Source organism: Plecotus auritus (genome assembly GCF_963455305.1).
Source record: "Plecotus auritus genome assembly, chromosome: 4".
In the NCBI taxonomy this organism is placed as follows: Eukaryota; Metazoa; Chordata; class Mammalia; order Chiroptera; family Vespertilionidae; genus Plecotus; species Plecotus auritus.
Window position 1 is genome coordinate 129726125 of NC_137775.1, and position 12054 is coordinate 129738178.

Genomic DNA, 12054 nt, shown 5'->3' on the forward strand with positions numbered 1-12054 from the left:
TGTTAATTGTATTTTCAAATAAAACAGCCTGCTGAGCCTCCCTAGACAAAATGAACAGAATCTTTAAAAGTAGAATTAATTTTCCCTAGATTTCATAACACTTTGTTTTTTACCTTGTCTTTCCACATTCAAGTGGCATATCATTTTAAAGAACTGCCATGGTAAACAGACTCTAATTATTTTATTGCATAGTCTTTCACCAGGTAAAAGAAACGTGCAGAGTAGAGGAAATATGCAACCCATATTGTTGGCATCTTAGCACTTACGATCATTACAAGCACTCACAGAAAAGCAATGCTGGGCTTTAAAGCTGAACTGTATATTATCTCTTTCTCAGAGCCATGGGGCTATCACTGCAAAGCACAGTGGTCCATTCTAAGCTCTGAATAGAGAAAAGGAAGAGATCATTAAATTATAATTTCCATGCACAATTGGTACAAGTATTTCCTACCAACAGGATTAATATGAAAGCAAGATCCCAGAATAAAGCTGCTCAGCAGAGAGGATGGCAGTTTAGTGTCTTGTAAATTTGATTTCACTGAAAGCCCTGACACATCGTAATAGTGAAATCCTATTTACTGTAGCAAGAAGGATGGATAATGCTATTTAATACCTGGTGTACTGTGTGCCATCATCTCACAGCTTTGTACTCCATGTTCTCATCTTACCTTAAGGTTAATACTTCTTGACAGCCTACATGGTCAAGAGAGCCCCAAATTAAGTGCTGATCCCATGATTTGCAAATCTTTCTTCTAAAGTTCGGCACAGAAAAACTGGCTCCGGTTAAGGGGATCATTTTAACAGGATGCACTTTCAACAGCTTATCTGGGGGAGGGGAGGGGAAAGGGCCTCATATCCCTAAAGCCAGATTAAAAAAACATTTCAAGGTTACCCAAACCACATTCCCCATTAGAAAATTCAGAGAGGTTAACAGAAAGCCAATGCGTTTGGAGGACTTGTTGAATAATTAATTAAGGATAAGACCCCCATTTCTAACATATTGTATTGATTCTTCCCCCCTCAGAGAATGAAATTTTTTTAAAGTGCATCTTGCTTGTTACTTTTGGAATATCTGCAATAATAAACTTCCTTTAGGGAAGCAAGTAAGAGTATAAAAGCGTTCAGACTTTGAACCTAAGTTATACATAACTCTGTCAATTACATTAACAAAAGATGTGGTGATACTGGGCATTATTCACTTCTCTACCTAACAATTAACATCTCAGGGCATTTATATGAATTACCATTATTCGTTACTGATTAAAAAAAATTGAGAGCAAATCAAGGTATATGCCACCATTTTATTGGCATCTCTGTCACTTGTAATGTTATTAAAATTAAACGTGGCATTGGCTTCTACAGTCTTCAAAGTGCAAACTCCCGAAGCAGAGAACCTTGACTGCTTCTGAAACTCTTGGTAACTACAGAAACTACAGAGAATCTGCCTTGATTTCAAGATGAATGAGGAAGCCAGCACAAAATTTCCAAATGTCATAAAACAATACATTTCTCTAGGTTGACAAATGCAAACTAGCATGACCTACAAAGGCTTATCTACCTGAATGTGATGCTTTTAACTATTGTGCTAAATTTGCTATTATCACATTGCATACCAAAGCACACACAATAATTTGGTGTATATTAGCTACCCACACAACCTAGAACCACTGACAACTGTTTAGGAAGCAAATAGGGGAAAATATCCAAGGAGTTTTTAATCCCATACATTGAGTTTAAGTTATCTCCCTACCCCAAATAGGATTGTTTATGTTTTAATATCTCAGATGTCAGTGGTCTGTGATTGTGTCCTTATTAATCCCTTGAAAAGGCTGACCCAGCTTCACTCACTGATATATTTTTACAATGACAGACTTCATCTGGTAGTAGAAATGCACAATAATTTCTTCCCATAAGCAGCACACGGAGCTGACATCATCTGTTCTGTTGTCATTTCTCTTTATTATCATCGTTGGTGTTATTATTCCCCCAAGCATTGCACAGAGGAATATAGAAATGAAGGTACTAATTGACAAGGAAGAAGTCAAGCAATCAAAAAAGCCAATTAATCATACAGAGGAGCCTGACACTTTATGATGCAATAGAAGTTATGCCACATACATAAGTAAAAGGCTTTTAAAAATTGCTCACTTGATGTAAGCATGACCTTAGAATTTAATTAGCCACTCTCTCCACAGGTGACGAACTAGTAAAGTACATTTCTTCTTAATGATAATTTATTTTTCACCATCCTCTTTGCATTGCTCTCTTTTGCCCAGCTTGTACACTTCCCTCTCCTTCTTAATTGTATGGGATTGACTGCAGCGTGTATGCAAATTGCTGCTGAAATCCACAGAAGCCTGTAAACGGAAAGCAATACATATCCCATACCCTGTTGATCTCAATACTGTAACTATATCTGACTAAGCTCTCTGATCTCCCTCAGCTCCTCAAACCACCAGAGCTTTTAAAGCTCTCTTCATGCTGTGCCAAACTCCACCATTCTTATGAATGCCAAGAGCAAAGTGGATGCAGTAGAGCAAATCAATTCAAGTTCATAATTGAGAAGTTAGGCATGCAAGACACACTAATCATCAAAGAATTTGTGTCTCCAAGATGTCTGCAGAGAAAGGAGTCCTTCATCCTGAAGCTCCCTGGGGAATCTGGGCTCTTCTACTCACTTTCCTCCCATAGGACTAACAGACTACAGGAAAACACACATTCTCTTGAAGAACATGCAGGCAATCCAGACTCTAATGAGATAACCATCAAAATAATTTATCAAAAGTAACAGAAAGTTTGCTCTCTTTCTAGGGGAGGGAGGGGATGACTGTCCTATAGCAATACTATGAATGAATGAATGAATGAATGAATGAACGAACAAATGAACACCTCAGAAATATTTTTAACTACTCAAATGACTATAAATGTCTTACTTCAAAGTAAAAGAAGTACAACTAGGTATTAAAACAACCCTTAGGAGTATCATTCTATACTTGCTAGGTAATAAGGACTTATTTACTCCCTTTTGGTCAAATTTTCCCAGGAAGTGCCAAATCCTGGGGAGAAAATTATGCATTCTGAATTGCTTAACACTTTCAGGTTATGAGGTTGCATTAATCAAATTATAACATCAGGACATAAGAAGTTGTACTTCAAGCCAGAAAGAGCTAACCTACCACCCAAAGAACTAATAAAACTATCAGCAGGACTTAGCTTCTTAAGTGAAGAACTGGCAAATATTAAAGACAGGACTGGATAATGACTAGAAGTTCAGGTGTAAAAACTGGCCTAAGTCCAGATCATGCTTTGGCTGTACATTCTTGGGATAATTATTTGAAACCCTGGGATCTTCATTAAACAATAGGGTTGGCAGTTGCATAGCATTATTTGTGGGGATAAAATGACATAATCTATGCCAAGTGCCTAGCACAAATGCAAATGCTCAATAAATGTTACTGTAAGCTACTAGGATGCTGCTGCTGCTGCTATAAATAGCCAGATACTCAAAGTTAAACTTGATTTTCTCATGGACTTAAATTGTTCATTTAAATAATTAGTGAAGAAGATACTAAGCATTTTGTTATATTTAAAAACTGTACACTAACTGCTCAGACATAATGTTATGGGATAAGCCTAGTAAACCTAGGATTCATTCACTGTGCTCTTAGAACGTGTGAGCTATGGAAAATACAGAAATAAGAAAATGACCTTTGCCCTCAAGGAGTTGACAAGATAAACACAGATAACTAATTTCAGTTGTCATAAAATATGGCATCATAGAGACAGGTCTGTAGAGAACTCCCTGAGGGACATGGGAATTAAGAGACTTCTCTTTGAAAGATTCCTCTCATCAGCTCACCAACGGGAACAAACACTCGAATCTCTCCGTTAGGTCACACACCCACACACGATTCTCTAATGTTCTTAAAACATCAAAATTTACTTCACATCTATGACAATGTTGCTAAATAACGCTGGCAACATTTACAATGAAATAAGGACCTGAAAAACTTTCAAATGGCTTTGACCTTTTTTCTCAGTAGAGAATATTGGAACACTGGTTCTAAGAGGTGTGAAATTGGTGTCCAGTTAAATTATACTTATTATGCCTCACAAGTTAGTGAAAGAGAAAATTATCTCAGACACCTGGTGAACTAGCCAGTATAAACACCTGGGAGGGGAAGGCTCCATTCACACAAGGGAATATCTAATTGATAAAGAGTTACTGAAACAGATCCAACAGGCAAACCACGAACTGAATGTGCTTCTCATGCTCAGTGGACCTGGGTCACATTCTTAAAAGAAGTCTGCATCAGGTCAATGGAAATTAGTAGTTCAAGTCATAAGATTATGAACCACCAAAAAGTGATAATATATACAGTTACTGGGTTTGTTAATCCAGCTGAGAGCAGATGGCACAGAGATCTTAAAAATCATCCTTGGAATGATTCTGTAAGACTCATATCCCTCTCTATTAATAATATACTAGGTGGTATCTAGTTGATGGTTTCATCATCTCATTTGGTTAAAATAAAGAAAATATGTATTTATATCCACTTTTAAAGCACAAATAACCTGCATTTCATAGTAAGTTAGACGATTCTGCAAGTTATCAGATTAAAATGTTTTTCTTACATTATGTACTACTGGATTCAGTGTTTTTACACCTTCTAACAGAAATGGTTAGACACTCTATTTTTCACTACCATCACAATGCAAGAAAAACCCTTTGCACAACCCTTGGCATTAAGTCTAGAAAATGCTTCATCATTGGGGAACTGTCTCTCAAATACTCCTAGATGAAATCCCAAATGAACAAATTTCAATGTAGATACTTTAAGAATGGCAGTAACAAACAAAAACATGATTTCACAGAAATGGGCAGAAGATACCAGGATGTTGAATAATAATAAAGTAATTTTATGATTATTAATATCTTATACACAATAGAAAGCAAGTATATATTATTAATGGCAGCAGACTATGTGGTTAAGCACTTTCCAGTTTTCAAGGAGATTTTAAACACATCCTCTCATTTGGTCCCTTCAATAACTCACTAAGGTGAGCAAGGAACAGAATAGTCTCCTCACTAATTTATACAACCAGAAACCACAGAGATTAGGGAAATTGTCAAATGAGCAGATGACAAAGCCATGCCTCCTGACCCCTAGTTCAGCATCCTTTTGGCCACATGCCATTAGACATGGAATTCCTAAGTATTAACTAATAGTAATGTGGTTATTCCCCATCAGGAATTGTCTCAGCTCACTGGTGCTTCTCAGGTTTCTGTAAAAATTCCTAAGTAAGTACTTTCCAGACTTATCTTCAAATGGGAAAAATCACTTATATTTTGCCAAATAAGAAGACCCTATTTACAGTGATTTGATATCATCACACTGCTTGTCCTACTCTGAGGCCAAAAGTAAGTCAGCTGCTGAGCAGCCCAGTTTAATCTGCCAGGAATACCTCCTCGCAGTTCCTCACACCAGCCTAGAATCATCTGCATCAAGTCAGTGAACTTATGAGAAATGGGTGAATATTTTTCAGTGCCTTTTCTTGCCACTAACAGTGATCAATAACAAATTCAAAAGATATAAATGCAAAACTCAAAAAATACATGAATTCAAGTATAGTAATATTTGATGGCAAAGAAAACTATCTCTGGGTGCAGAGAAAGCAGATGCTGAGTAAATCATCTCAAGACCTTCACTCCCACCCATTTTATTTCTCTAATGACGGCTAAGCTGGCAGGTAGGGTGCTCAGGAAGGACCAATAAAACAAGTAACACTACTGAGTGGTTACTCCGCACTGGACACCAATACAGGTGTGCTATGAAATCTGTCTCATTCAACAAATTAGTGAAGTAATATCATTATATCCTCGTGTTATAGCTGAGGAAACAAAGTTTCAGTAAGGAGCTCCAAGATACATAGCAGCTAAAAGCCGGTTCCTATCCAAACCAGCCGGTGTCAGAGCCTGTACTCTAAAATCCATGGTTCTGCATCCTACAGTGCTGGGTCAATTCCACTCGCCACCCATTTCAGTGGCGCTGTAAGAAAGGTTTTACAGGAGATTGAAGATGGCTGCTGATGGGAAGGCAGGCTGCAAGATAGTGTGTGAGTAAGAGAATGAAAGGAGAGTGTGTGGACGTATGGGGAGTGTCTATTTGTGAGGGACAGCTATATTCCAAGGGACTGTTGGGGACTGCCGGACCGGGCCCCCTGACCATGCAGCCTCCACTGCTGCTGAAATCTCTCCCGGAGCGACCGGCTCTGCTGCAGAGACTGCACCATCTTGAAGGGGAGAGTGGCTGTGATAGGAAGCCTAGCCTTACCTTCAACTGGGAAGAATCAGATACCTGCCAGGACCCTACAACCACAACACCCAGGACCAGCTGCGAACCCATGAACACTGGGTCTCAAGCAGCACGAATATGCAGACTCTGATGGGCTCTGCACCTTCTCACGGAAAGGTCAGATTTCGTCCAGATAAAGGTGAGGTCTGCGATCCAGGCTGGAGGGAGAAATGCGCGCAGTGGAATCTAGAGGTACAGAGGAAGTCTGCGCCCCACAAAATCCGCAGCCATTGGGGCCAGCATAGTCCGTGAATGTGGAAGGGGGTCCACAGCGCTGCTGGCAGAAGGGAAATCTAGAAATGAACCCATAGCTGGGCTGGGCACAAAAAGGCAGCCTGAAGTTTTATCAGTATACCGGCTGCCCTGTGCCAGGGGAAAAAGACATGTGCAGAGTAACGCGCAGTGCCAGGGCCAAAAGTCGCGAGTTCGCGCACTTACTCTGGCTCTTTTATCTCTTTAAATCCTTGCTTTTGATTACTAAGACCAGTACATAGGATCACCCAATTAAAAACACTCTCAGAGACTGCAGGGGAAAGTTGTTTTTGTGGAACCTGGGGATCAGAGCGGGGAGAAACAATCAGAAAACCAGCTCTGGAGCAGTCCATTCCCCCAAACCAGTATTAACTGTGGCAGGGAAAACAAAATCTAAATACTGGGTAGAGAGGACTTATAGCCCCTGATGTCAATACAGAAACACTGCCACCCAGGGGTTGAATCACAAACTAACTCTTCTGAAAAATACAACTAAAGGCAGGCTGAGAAACAAAGAAATATTGCCTGCTTGAAAACAGGACTGTGTTTTACAACACAGAGGAGTGGTGGAATGCAGGGAACTTCAATACTGTCCTGACTACCTGACAGGAAACAGGCATGCCAACCAGAACACTAGAGGAAATGAATGACCTTCACTACATTTATATTTTTAATTTTTTAAGAAACTAAATTTTTTTTCTTTTTTTCTCACTTGATTTTACCTTTTACTTATTATATTTTTATTTTTAATCAGTATTATTACTACTATTATTTTACCTTATTTTAAAGTTTCATTTTATTTTCTCTTTATTTTATTTTGGGATTAATGTTCTACATTCTATTTTCATTTTTTCTTTAGCATCATTTTACTCTATCTCAACTTTACCTTTATGCCAACACTCTCTTCCTCACCTTTCCCCTTTTGTTGTCCTGTTTCTCTTACCCAATTCCTGCTTTAGATTTTCCCTATTCCTTCTTTTTATCCCGTTAAAAATTCATCCTACTGATATATCTAATTTCCGATCCCCTGTTCTAAGACCATACACACTTCGCTCTTCTCTTTTTTCACTATCCAAATTTTTTCTCTCTTTCCTTTTTTTTTTTTTTTTTGTTGTTGTATTTTTGTTTTATGTTTTTTGTTTTATTTTGTTTGGTTTTGGCCTTCTTTTTCTCTGTCCTATTATTGTTGTTTCTTTGTTTGTTGATTAGATTAGTTTTTTTTCTTTGTGTGATTGTTTCTCTCTCTCTCTCTTTTTTTTGCTTCTGTTTTTCCTCTCCTCGCTTGCTACTAGTTGTTGTTTATCGTTTGACTCATATCTGGGTGTTAGTTGTTTGCATTTTTTGGATTAGTTGCTGTTGTTCTATTGAGTTTTCTCTCCATGTAAATAGTTTTTCCCCCCCTTCTTTTTTATTCTTTCTTTTCTCTCTTACTTTTTTTCCTTTCCTCAATATCATTTTTGCACTCTGTCTCTTTTTTATCCTCTAATTCTCTTTTCTCTGGTAGTCACTTTTATTTGGGGTTATTAGTATCATGAATACATTTGTGTTCAGTGCCTTGTGCGCTGTGCCTTGTTGCTATTGTATTTTGTGCCCTGAAGTCAATGCAGGAGAGAGTGAGCTACATAACCAGACACCCGGAGAGGAGAGATCAGGGGAGACAAAGAAACAGCCGGCATACAAAAGAAAAGGAGCCACCGCCAGAAAAAGAAGTAAACAAAATGGAGGCAAGCTATATGTCAGAGAAAGAATTCAGAGAAATGGTCATAAGGTCGCTGAAAAGGTTGGAAGACAAATTCAACAATATGTGTAAGAACCAAGAGGATATGAAGAACCAAGAAGAAATAAAAAATGACATCACTGCAATAAATAACTCAATACAAAGCATCAACAGTAGACTAGAAGAAGCAGAGGACCGCATCAGTGAGCTAGAAGACAAGATAGGAAAAAATACCCAAGCAGAGCAGCATCTAGAAAAAAAGCTTAAAAAACAGGAGAGCCTAAGGGAACTTCGAGACAACACAAACCAAACAACATCCGCATAATAGGGGTGCCAGAAGGAGAGGAAACTGAGCAAGGAATAGAAAACCTGTTTGAAGAAATAATGACAGAAAACTTCCCTGATATTGGGAAGAAAAACTCACACAAGTCAAAGAAGCTCACAGAATCTCAAACAAAATGAACCCCAAAATACCAACGCCAAAGCACATTATAATTAAATTGGCAAACACCAACGACAAAGTAAGAATCTTAAAAGTGGCCAGAGAGAGACAGAAAGTTACCTACAAAGGAACCCCCATCAGACTAGTGACTGATTTCTCAACAGAAACACATCAGGCCAGAAGATAATGGAATGAAATATACAAAGTCATACAAAGAAGGGGTCTGAATCCAAGAATACTGTACCCAGCAAGGCTATCAATCAAAATTGAGGGTGAAATTAGGAGCTTCACAGACAAAAAAGGACTAAGGGAGTTTATTACCACCAAACCAGCAATGCAATAAATGCTAAAGGGTCTTCTGTAAAAAGAAGAAATAGGAAGCAGAGAAGGGAAATTTGGTCAGATACATGCAAAAAAAAAGAAAACTAAATCACCAACTTGCACCATACACAAAAACAAACTCAAAATGGCTAAAGGACTTGAACGTAAGACGGGAAACCATAAAAATCCTACAAGACTCCATAGGCAACAAAATTGCAGACATATGTCATAGTAATATCTCTACAGACACAGATCTGAGGGCAAGAGAGACTAAGGAGAAAATAAACAAATGAGACTACAAAAAAAAAGCTTCTTCACAGCAAACAAAACCATCAACAAAACAACAAGAAAGCCCACTGCATGGCAGAATATATTTGCCAATGTTATCTCCGATAAGTGTTTAATTTCCAACATTTACAGAGAACTCATACAACTTAACAAAAGGAAGATAAACAATCAAATAAAAAAAAAAATGGTCAAAGGACCTAAATAGACGCTTTTCGAAAGAGGACATTCAGAAAGCCAAGAGATATATGAAAACATGCTCAAAGTCACTAATCATCCGAGAGATGCAAATCAAAACAACAATGAGATATCATCTCACACCTGTCAGAATGGATATCATCAACAAATGACAAGTGCTGGCAAGGATACAGAGAAAAAGGAACCCTCCTTCACTGCTGGTGGTAATGCAGACTAGTACAGCCATTGTGGAAAACAGTATGGCGTTTCCTCAAAAATTTAAAAATGGAACTGCCATTTGACCCAATAATACCACTTCCAGGACAGTATCCCAAGAAACAGAAACACCAATCAGAAAGGATATATGCACCCCTATGTTCACAGGAGCACAATTTACCATAGCAGCCTAAATGCCCATTTGCAGCAGCATGGATAGAACTGGAGAGCTTTATGCTAAGTGAAATAAGCTAGGCAGTGAAAGATAATACCACATGATCTCACTCATTTATGGATAATAAAGAACATTATAACCTGATGAACAAAAAGATAGATACAGAGGCAGAGAAGCAATGAACAGATTGTCAAATTATAGCAGGAAGGCTGGGGAGGGTTGGGGAGGTAAGAGATCAACCGAAGGTCTTGTATGCATGCATATAAGCATAACCAATGGGTGCAAGACACTGGGGGTGGGGGGGCGGTGAGGCATGTGTCGAGGGGTAGGGGAGGCTGGGGGAAGAAGGTCAATGGGGGGAAAAGGAGACATATGCACTACTATTTGTAATACTTTAAACAATTAAAAAAAAGGTTTTACATTTTCAGATGCTTGGGGAGAAGGGGGGTGTCAAAAGAAGAGTATCTCAAACTTCAATAAACTGAAACAATGTCACATTCACAGACATACTGGCTATGCTGCTCTTATGTTACAATGATAGAGCTGAGGGCTATGACAGAAACCACACATGGTCTACAAAGCTGAAAATAGTTACTATCTGGCCCTTTAGAGAAAAATGTGCTGACTTCTGCTCTAAGCCATTCCACTTTATGCTTACTTAACATCTCTAATTGGATGTCTTAAAAAATATCCCACGTTTAACATATCCCAAATCAAACACCTGATTTCCTCCACCACACACACCCAGAACCATATTTTAAGCCTTCCCCTGTGGAAAATCCATCCTATATAAAAATACATCCTATGTAAATTTACATCCTATGTAAAAACCAAAGACCTAGAATACCTTTGAGTTCTTTCTTTCAATCATGACCAAAGCCATCAACAAATCTGGTCAACTCTGACTCTGAAATACCCAAACACATTTCTTTCCTTCCACTGCCCAGCATCCTTGGCCCAAGCCTTCACCATTTCTTTTCTGAGTCGCTGTCATAACTTTTTCCTAGGACTTTTGCTTCGTTTCTTGCTCAAGACAGCAGCCAGAATACTCTTCTGCTCACAACCCTTTGGCCTTTCTAAACATGCAAACCACACTCCTGCTCCAGGGTTCTGAGGCTCCCCCATTTCTGCAGATCTCATCCCAATGCCATCCTATTTTTACACAGGCTCTCCCCTCCATCCAACCTTGAGTCGCCCTTTCCCTTGCTTTATTGTTCGCCACATAATCTCAGTTCCCCACACGATATATATACTGGGTTTTCATTGTATTTAGGCTTCATGAGGGTAGAAGTTCATTTTTTTCAATAATATATCTCTGGCACTAGACCAGGGCCTGATACACATCAGGTGCTTAAGTATCTGCTGAATGAATGAGAAATTGGTCCCTACATTCAGGAAGTACTGAGTTCAGTGACATACAGAGATGTGTGAACATCTTCAACATATAAATAATTGTACTGAATGGGGCTTAATAATACATTTCTTATGTTACCTACTTTATTAGTAAACACTATATTCTAAACAAATCAAATGCTGGGGTCTCAATCAAAGGGAGAGAAAGCTAACTCGGTAACATCATGGTCTCTGTATGATATTACAAGCAAATCTACTTCACTGCATAGGAGCACTGGTTACATGCCCGGAGTCCCATTCTTACCTTCTGGTTCAGCCTTAATTCCCTCCTTTGCAACTTTGTCAATTCAAAGTCCTTTCTGACTACAGGTACCACCTCAACTCTTCCTCTTCCTAACTCTTCTCCCTAAGTCCTACTATTCAGCTCCTGTAAAAATATTAATGCTTGAAATTACTCTCCGGTGGAGCTCCTGTCTACCACTCTTTAAAGGGACATTCATTTCTTAGCCACAAATGCAGTGAAACTGAGTTTTCACAGAGACAATATATCCATTAAAAACTATCATTTCTAAGAATGAACTCAAGTTTAGTCAATGTTTGAGAGAGTTCAGAGTAATGCTAACAGAATTATACACTTGAAATCTATATAATTTTATTAACCACTGTCACCCCAATAAATTCACTTAAATTTTTAATGGAAAAAAAGAAACTATGAATAATAATAATGATGATGATGAGTAGCACTCTACTGTGTAACCTA

General features: G+C 38.5%; 1 protein-coding gene across 4 annotated transcripts in view; it reads right to left on the minus strand.

The window, feature by feature from the left end:
* Positions 1–12054, minus strand: part of CHCHD3 (coiled-coil-helix-coiled-coil-helix domain containing 3) — a 286849-nt gene that overhangs the window by 85316 nt on the left and 189479 nt on the right. The gene's annotated exons all lie outside the window — the stretch shown is intronic.